The 12,148-nt window shown below is 41.1% G+C and overlaps 1 long non-coding RNA gene across 1 annotated transcript; it reads right to left on the bottom strand.

The window, feature by feature from the left end:
• Positions 1-8,359: 8,359 nt before the first annotated feature.
• Positions 8,360-12,119, bottom strand: LOC114056190. Its single transcript, XR_003570945.1, has 3 exons — positions 12,082-12,119; positions 8,565-8,723; positions 8,360-8,474 (listed from the first exon to the last, which is right to left on the bottom strand). It is a non-coding gene; the product is annotated as an uncharacterized LOC114056190 (long non-coding RNA).
• Positions 12,120-12,148: the final 29 nt, after the last annotated feature.

The raw sequence follows: 12,148 nt of genomic DNA, 5'->3' as shown, positions 1-12,148 counted from the left end.
CCAGGTTTTCCCATCACACCCCAAGGCAGTTTGGGGCAGGGGGACTTTGTACCTGGAGAAACCAAACTTGTTCCCTCTTCTCATTGTTTAACAGGGATTTGAAAGCCAAAAATTGGCATGTAGCTCCAGGTTTTATCTTTTCCTCTGAAAATTAATTTCAATGGTAGTTTATACGCCTTTTTTTTTTTTTGCTTGCATATGTAGCTTTATCAGATGGCAGTCTACATCCTCCTGCAAGTCACCTTAAATATATAACTGTAGGAGAAATTGTTGGATTTCAGGTGAAGTCCACTTTAAATCTAAAAATTAAAATTTTTTTATCATCATTATTCCCTTCTTTTCAGGAGGGGCAGAATATTGCTTGCCGTAGGCATTGGGAACCTTTCCTCTGTCTTTTCCCAGGATTGTTGCAGACAGCCCCTTCTCAGCACAAACAGATCATTATTAAATTCTCTTCCTCCCACCCCACCCCCGCCTCACCACAGGGTGGAGGAAAAAACAATTCTTGTCGATCTTCAGATGAATGTAAGCTGAAAGAAAGACATTCAACAAAAAAAAAAAAAAAAAAAAAAAAAAAAAAAAAAAAAAAAAAAAAAAAAAAAAAAAAAAAAAAAAAAAAAAAAAAAAAAAAAAAAAAAAAAAAAAAAATCCCTGCATGCACACTTCGGCTACACAGAAACCGCTCCCGACAGTGAATTAAGGGCATCTCGGCAAAGGGAGCTAATTCACGGGTCTTAAATCAATCAGGGAGTGAAAATGCAGTTTTGGTAAAAGCTGAGGCTTTCTTTTCTGCAGGTTACGCTTTCAGAGATCCAGAGGGAAAGCTGAAGCACAGAAAAAATGTGCACAGAAAAATGTCTGAAGGCGTGAGGCAGAGAACCGGCACCCAGTGAGTCTGTTCAGAGCCAATTCCTTGTGCGCTGCCTGCTACACCTCACTACGGATGTTATCTCACAGATGGGGCCAGTCTCCTCTCCACTCCCTCCCGGGATTATTTCCGCTCTCCTTAGCATTCTCCAGCGACCAGCGCCCACCGCCTCTCAGCAAAGCTCCAGACACAAAAGCAAAGCGAGCGCCTGTACCAAGCTACACAGAGGAGGGGTCTTGGGCTAGAAGGAGGGAAGGGCAAAGTTAATGGACAACCAATTGCAATTTGCTCTTCTTCACTTTTTTTTTTCTTTTTTTTTTTTTTTTTTGGTGGTGGTTTTTTTGTTGATGGCTTGTGGGGGTTTTTTTAACATCAAAATGACCTCCACCATATTCTTCTTCTTCCTCCTTTTTTTTTTTTTCTTTTAAAGAAAAAGAATTCAGTGCCATCTAGTGGGGGAGGGGATTGAGCTGCCCATTCCCCGGGATCTGTACTGCCAGTTCAGTTATTCAACAGGGAGAGAGGATCCTCAGTATTTCCCTGCTCTCTCTGTCATCTTCACCTCTTGGAAGGTGACGTTTAATTTACATGAGCTCCAGCCTTCATTCTTTGTAATGAACCACCTACTGAACACATAGGAACTCGTACTAGTGTTGTGTTACCTGGAGCAGCACTGGCTCTGGAGGCAGTTTGCTGCTCTAATTACAGGATTTCAAATACAAGACAGTAATCAAACCAAACATAGATATAACAAATTATATCTACTAATATTTTTTATCATTCCAACGCACCTTGGCTACTGGTGCAGGGGAATTCTCAGCATGCCAGCCCTTCTATTAACATAGACGTAAAAGATGCTGCCATGAAAGCATCTTATGATGACTCCCACAAACACTTGACCCAACAGTCAAACAGATTTTGAGTGTTCAGGTGACTCAGAACCAAGCAGAGACTCTATAAAGGAAGATATGAACCTAAAAAACCACCATATAAAAACTTTGTCATCTAACCCCCCAGGAGTTAACTACTTATTAATGTCCCTTCTATTTTTATTTTTTTTTAATAGAAAAAGACATTTTCAGAGGTAAACATCAGCCAGCTGAATAAACACTGGTTGGCCATACACACACACACACACACACACACACACACACACACACACACACGTGCACACACAGATTAGGCAGACAGCTGTCTACACACTCGTGTTTATCTGTGCACACACTGGTATCTAGCTGACCACATCAACACCTAGCTGGACATCTTCTGCTCTCCCTACTGGCAACTCCCAAAATAGAGTTGTTTTGACCTCTCTAAAAAAAAACCCCAAACATTTGGATTTCAAAGTTAAACAAGTTAGTCAATATCAGATTTAAGATCACCCATGCAACATTAATTCGCCTCGCATGCAAACACATTATGATACAATCTTTAATAACATGATTTTTGTTTCCATGGGTCTCCTGCTTTTTGCCGTGCAAAGGATGGATGCTGCTCACTTAATGAACACTATTCACATTTTCTCATATCCTTATCATCCAGTGTGTGGTGCATGCACTGTTTACTGCAGAGCATCCAGATCTTGCCTTGCATACAGAATGATTAATTTCCTCACGGGCTTTTCTATAGTGGTGCTCTAATCGTAGTGTTGGAGGGTTGGGGTTTTTTTACAATCATCAGTGAGTTTATCTTCACAGCTCTCTGCTGAGGAACAGAGATAAAAGCCAATATTTCCAAATTGTCAGTGTATTTTGGGCGTTCCATTAAAGGAGCTTAGAACCAAACTTCCAGAGTACTTAGCACCTTCCTTCCTCAGAGAACAGCTCCCAGTCACCTTGACTCTAGACACAGTGGGCAGTATTTTCACAGATTAGTGCATGGGTGACTGAAACTGGATATACAGAAAATAGGGACCACCTGGACAGAAGTTGGGAAGAATGTAATTTTTTGAGTCACCTAGCTTCATAACAGCAACTCTTATGAAGAGTGAAATAAAATCCAACTTTCAAGTTCAATTCAAATGCATACACACCATGTGACCATGATTCTTCCTACGTGTTTTCATCTCCTAGGCTCACTATAGAGCCTCCAAACTCTCTACCAAACAGCCACCATTTCAGGAACACAAAGTCCTGGTTCATCTGTCATCTACCACGAATGGAAACAGAATCTGGGCAGAAAGTAGGATCTGATCGTGTATCTTACTTCATGACCACAGGACACAAGTGAATGGCAATCCATGGGCAATCTTTATTCTGGTGTTTTCTAAGAGTCTTGATTTCGTGACCTGAAGTTGTGATGAACAGAAGAAGCACACACAAGGTGAGACAGAATTGATCAGGGGGTCAGGAGCTGAATGGAGTGTAGCATCAAAAGAACAGATTTATTTTGGGAGGAAGCAAAATGAATTGCTGGGCAGAAAGCAAGAAGACAGGAAGGTGGGCAGTCCTATATCATCTTTTTCAATAAAGCTGAGAGAATGGCCAACACTAAATGGCCTCACACCAAGACAGGTAAAAGAGTAACCAGCTAAAAAAAACCACAGTATAATGGGGTTTTTTCTAAAGACAAAATGAAACAAAAGACTGGTGGCTTTCCACTAAAATTGCTTCCCCCTGTGAAAACTTACCCTATTATTTAGCTGTCAACTGTCAAAACTGCATCATTGTTAACAACCTAAGGCTACACTGAGCACACAGCTATGTATGATAACCTCTGCTTCTCATGAGAACATCTCCAAGAATATTTTTAAGCTCAGGCAAAACAAGGATGAAATACTTTAAACTCAGCCTTTCCCCAAGCTGCCCAACATGGACATCATGGCTGGAAAACACCAACCCAAGCAGTTTAAGTTCAGCAGAGCTATAAGCTACTGAAAACAAGGCCTGTTAGGCAAACTTAGTCTGCTGAAGGCATTATCCCTGCACGGCTGCACTGCCTCCACACAGGCCCAGTGTTCATGGGCACTGTGGTAATCTGCAGAGTGACTTGGCAGCTACTGCTCCACCTTTAAAGGTGGTGCCACCAGTTTTAGTTTTTTCAACCGGTTGGTAGAATGTAGATCATGCTACATTTAACATGTTGAGTACTAAACCGAGAAACTCGGGAAAGCCAGCCCTGTGCCTGTCCTGAGTAAACACTCAAGTGCCTCCAATGCCAGAGGAGCAACAAGAAGAAATTTAAGAAAAAGAAAAGGCCTAAGCTGTGCATGCGTAAGCCTCTACTGAAGGAGAAAGTTCTGCTTGGAGACAACCCAATCAAAGCACAAGGGCAATATTTAACCCTCGGGGCTCTTTCAAATTCATCTCCCTACAGTAGAAAAGACATCTTAGCCCTGGCTCTCACAAGCAGAGATTCAGCTCCAACCTGGTGCACTCTGTGGTCACAGCAGCTGCTCTTCTGTGTCCTGCTTATTGTCTTGCCAGCTTGGTAGTTAATGTCTTGATATTCTACAGTTTCTTCTCCTCTGAGCTGGACTAGGTTTCATAGGAACAGATCTGTTTTCCCCAAAGCCTTGCTAAGAGGACTGCTATTTCACACAAGCCCCTCTGTGCTCCCCCAGTTTTACCTTACGGATGCATCAAGCTAAATCCTACCCGAAATCCTGCTGCAGGAAAAACCCATTGCCTGCTGCAGCGATGAAGGTGACATTGCTCTGAATGCAGGAGTTGCACAGTGAGGTTACTTGCTGCCTAAAGCCAGCTACAAAAGGAAGATGGCTCTCCGACATCACCGTCACTGGGCTCAGCTGAAAACAGGAGATATTGCTTCATTAAAATTCATAGATCTTGTGACTTTTATAGAAATAGCAAGTAGAATCCAGGATGGCAGAGATGAGATATTAGGGCCAAAGAGTAATGACTGAGAGCAAAAACTCAGACTTCTGGCTGCCAATAATAAACATATTTGGTAAGAAGTGACTTTTATTCTAAAAGCTACATCTAACACATTGATCTTCAATATATTAAAGCCTGAATAATTCTGATTTTGCTGTACTGCATCAATATGTAGTTCATACAGGCAGTCTAATATCTGCAGCACTGCCACTTTGCTTGACGTGGCAAGTCACACTATACAACCTTACCTAAACTTCTGACAGATTCCAGAATATGTTGTTCATTCCCTGAAAGACTTTTGGACATGGTTTCTATCAGCAGTGCTTTGTGAACTAATCCACTGAAAGACAGAGTCACAGTCTCTGTAGACCGATAACATGGTGTTTTGTAGTGAGTGTATCACATCCATGACTGGATCCCACCTGCCAGTTCAATTTGTTGCTTCTTTCAGTCACAAAAGAAGAGCAACGATTAGTTAAAAATCATAATACATAGATGATAAGAAATCATGATGTAAGGAACTGGAAAGAAAACCAATATGCAAAATCAAAAATAGCACCTGCTTAGGAAAACTGTGTTCTCTAAAAGCACTGCTTCATTTTGGAACATGACTCAGAAGACCTCAGTCTTCATCTATTTCATTTGGCTGTGAAGTCCCAGCAGAGTAGATTCATTTAAATTTAAAAAAAAAAAAATTGTATACATATATATTGTGTGCCTCTGTAATAGCAGTTGACATCTAGGACGGCAAACTGTCTATTTAGACACAAGTATGCTTCTACCCTCAACAGTTTTGCATTTGCTTCCCTTCATTTATTATCATCAAGTATATTTGCATCCAAATAAAGTAGTTGGTTCTTCAGAATTCATCCATTTGTGCAGTTCATTTCCCCACCTCAAGCTTTATCACTGTGCAATCACAATTGGTTGTTGAGGATTTGATTATATCACAAAAAGAGGATTAGAGCTCCAGATGGGGCACACACAGCAGGAAGAACTGAATGCCTAAGCAAGAAGACCTGGTTTCCATGCAATTGCCATTGGTTTGTTAACCAAGAATGAAAGAAAGAGAAGGAAAGAAAATCTGGACATTCCATGCTACAGGTGCTCATTTTGTAAGAGAAGGGAGCAGCTGCTTAAGGACTGCTCTTCTTCTGTCAGCACTGGAAGGGATGCTAAGCAATTTTGTAGACACACAAAACTGGGAGGAGCTGCTGACTCCCTCGAAGGCAGCGAGGCCCTGCAGAGAGACCTCCACAAATTAGAGGACTGTGCAGTCACCAAGCATATGAAGTTCAGTGAGGGGAAGTGCTGGATTCTGCACCTGGATATAAGCACAGACTGAGCTACCCTGACATAATTACCAGCAGCTTCATGTCACCCACCAGGACTTGACTGAAGGACTCCAAACTAAAACCAAAAAAATTATCAGTTTCCATGACTCTGCCTTCAAAAGACTATAATATGAGGGGGAAAGGTTGATCAATGATGTTTAGGTCTACAAAGAGCACCACTGAAATGACTGGGAACCTGGGAGTTCAGCCAGATCTTGGAAAATCTGCTGACTTACAAATCGACACGGCCGGAGTGGCTACCCAGAGTGCTCCCAAAGACCTGATGATTTATCCTGTGCTCAGCATTGGTTAGGATACCCCAAGACAAGAAGGGACCTAAACGAGGAAAACGTGGAGAGAAATCTCCATTGGAATGCACCACAGAGATGAAGGGGGATGTACAGTATCAGAGTCTGCTGAAACTCAAGGGAGCCAACAGCTCACAAACCCAAGAGGTCTGTATCCGAGATAGCATCTTGAAAAGAACTCGGTTGGAAGAAACAGGAATGTGAACTCAGACAGACCCAACGAGTCTCCTTGGATTTTCTGTTTAAGAGATTGATGTTGGTCTGAAAATTCTATTGCTGGAACATTTTTATTTGTACTTCATTTTTACACCTGGTCACGTAGAGTTAAACAGCTGTTTTGACCCCATTTGAAAACCTTGGTGGATGTCCTTTCAGACAATTGCTGCAAGGAATGATGGAAGAGAAACTACAGGAGCTTTTATCAGCAGTGAGACAGATGTCTCCATTACTTCTTTGCTTTTTGCTGATTCCATTATTTTAATATTTTTCCTTTTTTTCCCTCCCCCTTCATCCCCCAGCAGTACTTTTTTCCAGCCAGGACAGATGTGCTTTTGTTACTGTTGCCTTTAAAAGTTTTATGTGCATATTGTTGGTAAAGTAACAACAATACTTGACTTCTGTAACATGTTTTTCACTAGGGGAAGCTGAAGCATTTTCTAAGAATCAATTATTCTTCACAAAGCATTTCTGAAGCAGACGTTATTATCCCCAGTTTACAGAGGGATGAAATGGCAGATAGGTTAATTAACTTGCTTAAGGTCATCCAATGAGTTAGTAATGGAGCTGCAAAAAACCCAAGATTCAACAATTCTCATTCCCAGTCCCTTGATCTAACCACTAAGAAATATTCCTTCTCTTCGGTCTTAAGTACTTCATTTAAATCTATCACTGATCATTTATTCTGACATCTTGTTGAACTACAAATTAGTCAGTCTCAATGACAAACATATAAATGTGTGGAGATTTACAGCATCCTCCATCACTTGCCTGTTCAGCTTCGTGCACCCCCTGCTATGCTGAACAGCTCATCGTCCATTAAAAATGGAGAACTGTCAATATCGTTTCAGGCATCAGTCCGAGGGCATCGTGTGAAAGAGGAAAAGCACTTTCTCCCTTTCCCCAGGAGGCAGGAAAGCTGCCTCAACAGCCTGGCTGTTGGGGAAAGCAATAAACTCAAGATGCCAACTGGCTTTGAAAAATAATTTCTATTTTTCTTTAATGCTGCATCTCTCTCCCAAGTGTTTCCAGTGTTAGGTAGCTGGAGCGGCAGTATTTAATAGCTACATCTTTGTAGATTTCACTCTGTGGCATTAGTTTGATGAGTCATTTTAAAGTCAAAGTATCCTTCAAATGCCCACCCAAAGTCTCTCAGTCTCTTAATACTACACATTCTCTCCAGAGGGTTTTGCACTGCAGTTGTCCCCATGGTTCAACATGAATCGCTGCACAACAAAATACAGCTGAAGTTTGCCAATTAATCGTGATCACATAAAGAAGGAATAACAAATGATTTCTAAAGACATCTGTAGCCAATGCCGTTTTACCAAATGCTCGGAGGGTCCTTCTGCTTCACTCAGTTGAAGATGATTTTATTCCCTCATGTCAATATTTATAACAAGAAAATGTTATGACAAGAGATCATCTTGCAGCTTGATAGTTCTGAGAATAAGACTTAGGAGTGAAGTCGATCACTGTGTCATACAGGAACCTCATTTCCAAGATCAACTGATACAAGTTCAGACTCTTTTTTCTTCGTAAATGTCAATAAACAAGCACCAATGAGCAAGCTGGCACCCTGATCTTTTTTTATTTCTTGGGTGTACCTTTGCCTTCTCAGGACAAACTCACAGTGTCTCAAGTGTCGCATTTTGTCAAAATTTTGCCTTAAAGCTGTTTACATTCAGTTAAAACTAAAACACATACACAAGAGGAATTAATCAGATAATTAATTCCAGATCATTGTTGATCACATAAAATAATTCCAGACCGAATTACTGCCAACTATTTGTGAAAAGGTCTTTCTGGTAGTTTATCAAGAGGTCTCTTTCTCTTTTTTCTTGCTGCTTTGCATTCATGTGCTTCGTGAATGTTTCTCCATTCCACTCATGTCTTTTCCTCACAACAGTCCCTGTGCAGAGAATGCCCATGTTGTCTTCTAGCATCATGTCAATTCACTGTCTTTCGACTTCTTTTTTAGGGTTTCACCTTTTTCACTCACTTGTCTGTCACTGATTTTCTTCTCTATAATTGCTAAAAAGTCCAAACACTTTGCTCTGTTTACAACAAAAAGCTCAGGAGGATCTAACAATACATCCATAGAATTCAGCTCATCACAAACCCATTCCTGTTGTCAGCTTCTGCTGTTTCCTTCCATTCCCTGGAAGAAGAAGAGAGAGCAGTTCAGCTGTTGACCTGAATGTTAAGCACCAGCAAACTAAACCAGGAGTGCAGCCACCAGTACACACATCTCTGATGGTAATTGCTCCCAGGGATGCATGTTACAGCACTGTCAGGCAGCCACACTGGCCTGTCTAACCTGTTCTCACCATAAGCATCATCTCAGAGAGAGTGACTTGGACAGTGTCCTCCAGGATGAATCCCATCACCCAGTGAGCTTGAGCTCCCCATCAGAATATAGGGAGACACTGTTCCAAATGAGGGGAGAAAGACCATTTTGGCTATGTGGATTGCAAAGCAGACCATGCTCTGCCTCTGCAAATTTGCAGATGTGTTGTCACTTTGTTGCTTGTTGTGACCTTGATATTCCATCCTGAGTGTCTGTATGCTGCCTTACTGGCACGCTAACCCTGGCTGGGTGCTCTGCAATCAATTCTCCTCATAACCACAGCAACAACAGTGATACAGTAACATAAATAGGATCTTATGAGTGCACTTCTTTACTTTGATTTAATAATAGCAATGTCTGACAGCAGAAACAACTGATTTCAGAGTAAAAACTGCAGAAGAAATTAACCAGTGTAGACCTGTTCATGTGTGTGCTTTCATCACCCCGAAAGAGCCGTGCTGGAGCCTGAACGTATACGCAGCAACACTGGGTCTCTGAAAATATTTGTATTGTGACTTAGAGATCTTTTACAACCTAAATGACTCCGTGATTCTGTGACTTCTGCCTACTGATCCTGACCTGTGATGTGTAACTATGAGGGAAAGTCAGTTTGCCTACTGTCCTGATCAGGAACAGCCGTAATTCTTACACCAACCTAATCCACTAAACGTCTCTGCCCTGAAACTCAGCAGAGTAACTTAGACCATCAGATCCCAGGGTGATAAAGCTGAAAAAAAAAAAAAACTAACCAAAAAACCCACAAACAAACAAACAAACCAAACAAAAACACACAAAACCCAAACCCAACAAACAAACAAACCAACCCCACACCAAAGTAAAACAAAGAAAAACCAAAACCAAAACCAAAACCACAAACAAAACAAAAAAAAAACCAAAACCAAAATCACAAAAAAACTGAAATGGGACCAGAATCCTACTTTGAGAGAAAGAGGAAAATGCTCTTCAGTGCTCTATATGCCAGTTTTCAGAGTATGGGTAACATACAAGAAGAACTGGATATTTTCACTGATGAGGAGAAACAAGATCAAACTGGTGTAATTACTGGAAAAGATAAAATGGAATCTTATAATATTTTGCCCCAATCCTTTTGAATAAATAAAGAAATTTGAAGATTGAGAAGGTAACAGTACATATGAAACCATCAGCACTATTTTAGAGATGCAAGCAGTAACTTGTTCCAATGAATGCTATTGAGGAGGGGTGGAAGGGAGCAGAGATGGCTGCAGAGAATCAGGCTGATCCCTCCAATGTACAAGAAGTGTTTGGAACTGTGTGAGGAAAATGCCCCAAATAGCCGGCAGCCATGTCTCATCAGATTTTCTAAAACTTATTTTCCATGACAGAAGTTATTCCAGTCTATATGGAAGAAGTATTTTTGAACTCAAAATGTTTAAACTACTTAATCATGGAACAAAAAAGTGGTGGTTGCTTAGGAGTCAGCTATCATAATTTGATTATAACAAGGACAGTTGGTATAACAAGGACAGTTGGTATAACAAGGAAAGAGGACGGTCCCAGTCAGGGACTGAGACACACACAGAGATGCTTCAGAAAGATTATCCCCATCAAGATGGGAGAAATGATGCGAAAATTACGATTTAAAAATAGAGATAGAAATGTAAATGAGAGTACATATGATCTTACTCCGTAAAGTCATGATTGCTTAATTAACAAAATGGCCAAATTTGGCTGAAGGACAATTTTGTCTCAGCAGTAGGGTGAAGGAAATTCTCAGAAGCTAAAAGCATAGTATAGAACAACATGGAAAGGCCAAAATATAGAGAAAAAAATTGTTCTGTTAATACAGAAAATGAAGACTACAGAAATGTGATTACAGACAGTAAAATGGGGAGTGCAACAGTGTCAAGGTGTATGTCTAAATAGAGATGGTAGAACAGCATAGAAGTGGCAGAAATGTTAAAAACATACATTCCCTTCTTAGAAAAAGGTACTTTTCTTATCTAGTAGGGAAAAAAAAGGAAAGAAGAACTTTTCAGTCCATTAGTCAGTAATGAAAATAGAAGGCAATTTCTACTAGAGCTAACATTTTAAAATTAGGATATCTAGAGAACTTTTATATGACAGTCTTTGAATAACTGGCTAAAGAGATCCCATAAATGTTAATTCTTAATAATCATAGAAAGGCTTGGGTTGAAAGGGACCTTAAAGATCACCTACTTCCAACCCCTCCCTCCTATGGGCAGGGACATCTTCCACTAGATCAGGAATATAAAAAGGAAATTTCAGAGGATCATGCCAATATTCAAAAAGGACAAGTAAGGTGACCGGGGTGCCCATGCCCAGGCCATGAGGCTGCTCTGCTCATGACAAGCATGGAAAAGGTGACCGAAAATTAATCAAGGAAGGCCAACAGAATAACAATATCTTCAATGCTGAGCAGAATCTGCTCTTCTAGAAAACAGGCCCAGCCAGACAAACCCAGCTTCCTCCTTCAATGGCATTACACGTTTGGCGTATAAATGCAATCACATAATTGTCATTTACTCAGATGTTTGTACAGGGTCTGATTTAGCACCTCCTGGCACTGATTAAAAATTAGCATAAACCGAGCACAGGGAAAGCTCACGTGAGGCGGGACTGGCAGTGGCCAAAGGGGCGGCGGGGGAAGCGTTAGCAGGGTCAGGTGCCCAGCCCCAAGTCTCAGGGGCTCCCCTGGGCACACAACCTGCTCCACTCCAGGTTTGGAGTCACAAGGGTTAGTGACCAGAGACCAAGACGACACTTGTGCTGAAAGACCGAGATTGTGCAGGTGGATTTGCCAAAGCAGATATATTTAAGCAGCTGAATATCCATCCTTGAAAAAAAAGAAGGCAGAGGGAAGCAAATGTTATGAGTCTAAGGACTGGCAAGGAGCACAGGAGACAGATACCCTAACTTTGGAGAAACAATTTTTTTGTGTGTGGTTTGGAGACACAATGAATGACAGAGAAACATTTGTGGCTCCCAAACTCTTTCTATCATCACCTTTCAGTAAAGCTGGATTTTGACAACGGTTGTCTCGGTTCGCAGCCTGGTCAAGGCTGTGAGTGACGACACCTGGCTTTCAGCCCTTCGTGTAAACTCATACCTTCTCCCAAGAGTAAAACCGACTTGTTTTTGTTTTATTAACCCAGACAGACATTCTCACAGAGCAAGACTGCTGACTGTGTGGTCATCTCACAACAATCTTCCCTGGCAAAAGGAAAGAATAATGC

This window comes from Empidonax traillii, unplaced genomic scaffold (genome assembly GCF_003031625.1).
Source record: "Empidonax traillii isolate 1590-97213 ecotype Southwest subspecies unplaced genomic scaffold, ASM303162v1 scaffold84:size2688230, whole genome shotgun sequence".
Taxonomy (NCBI): Eukaryota; Metazoa; Chordata; class Aves; order Passeriformes; family Tyrannidae; genus Empidonax; species Empidonax traillii.
This window is presented reverse-complemented; position numbering and strand designations above follow the sequence as displayed.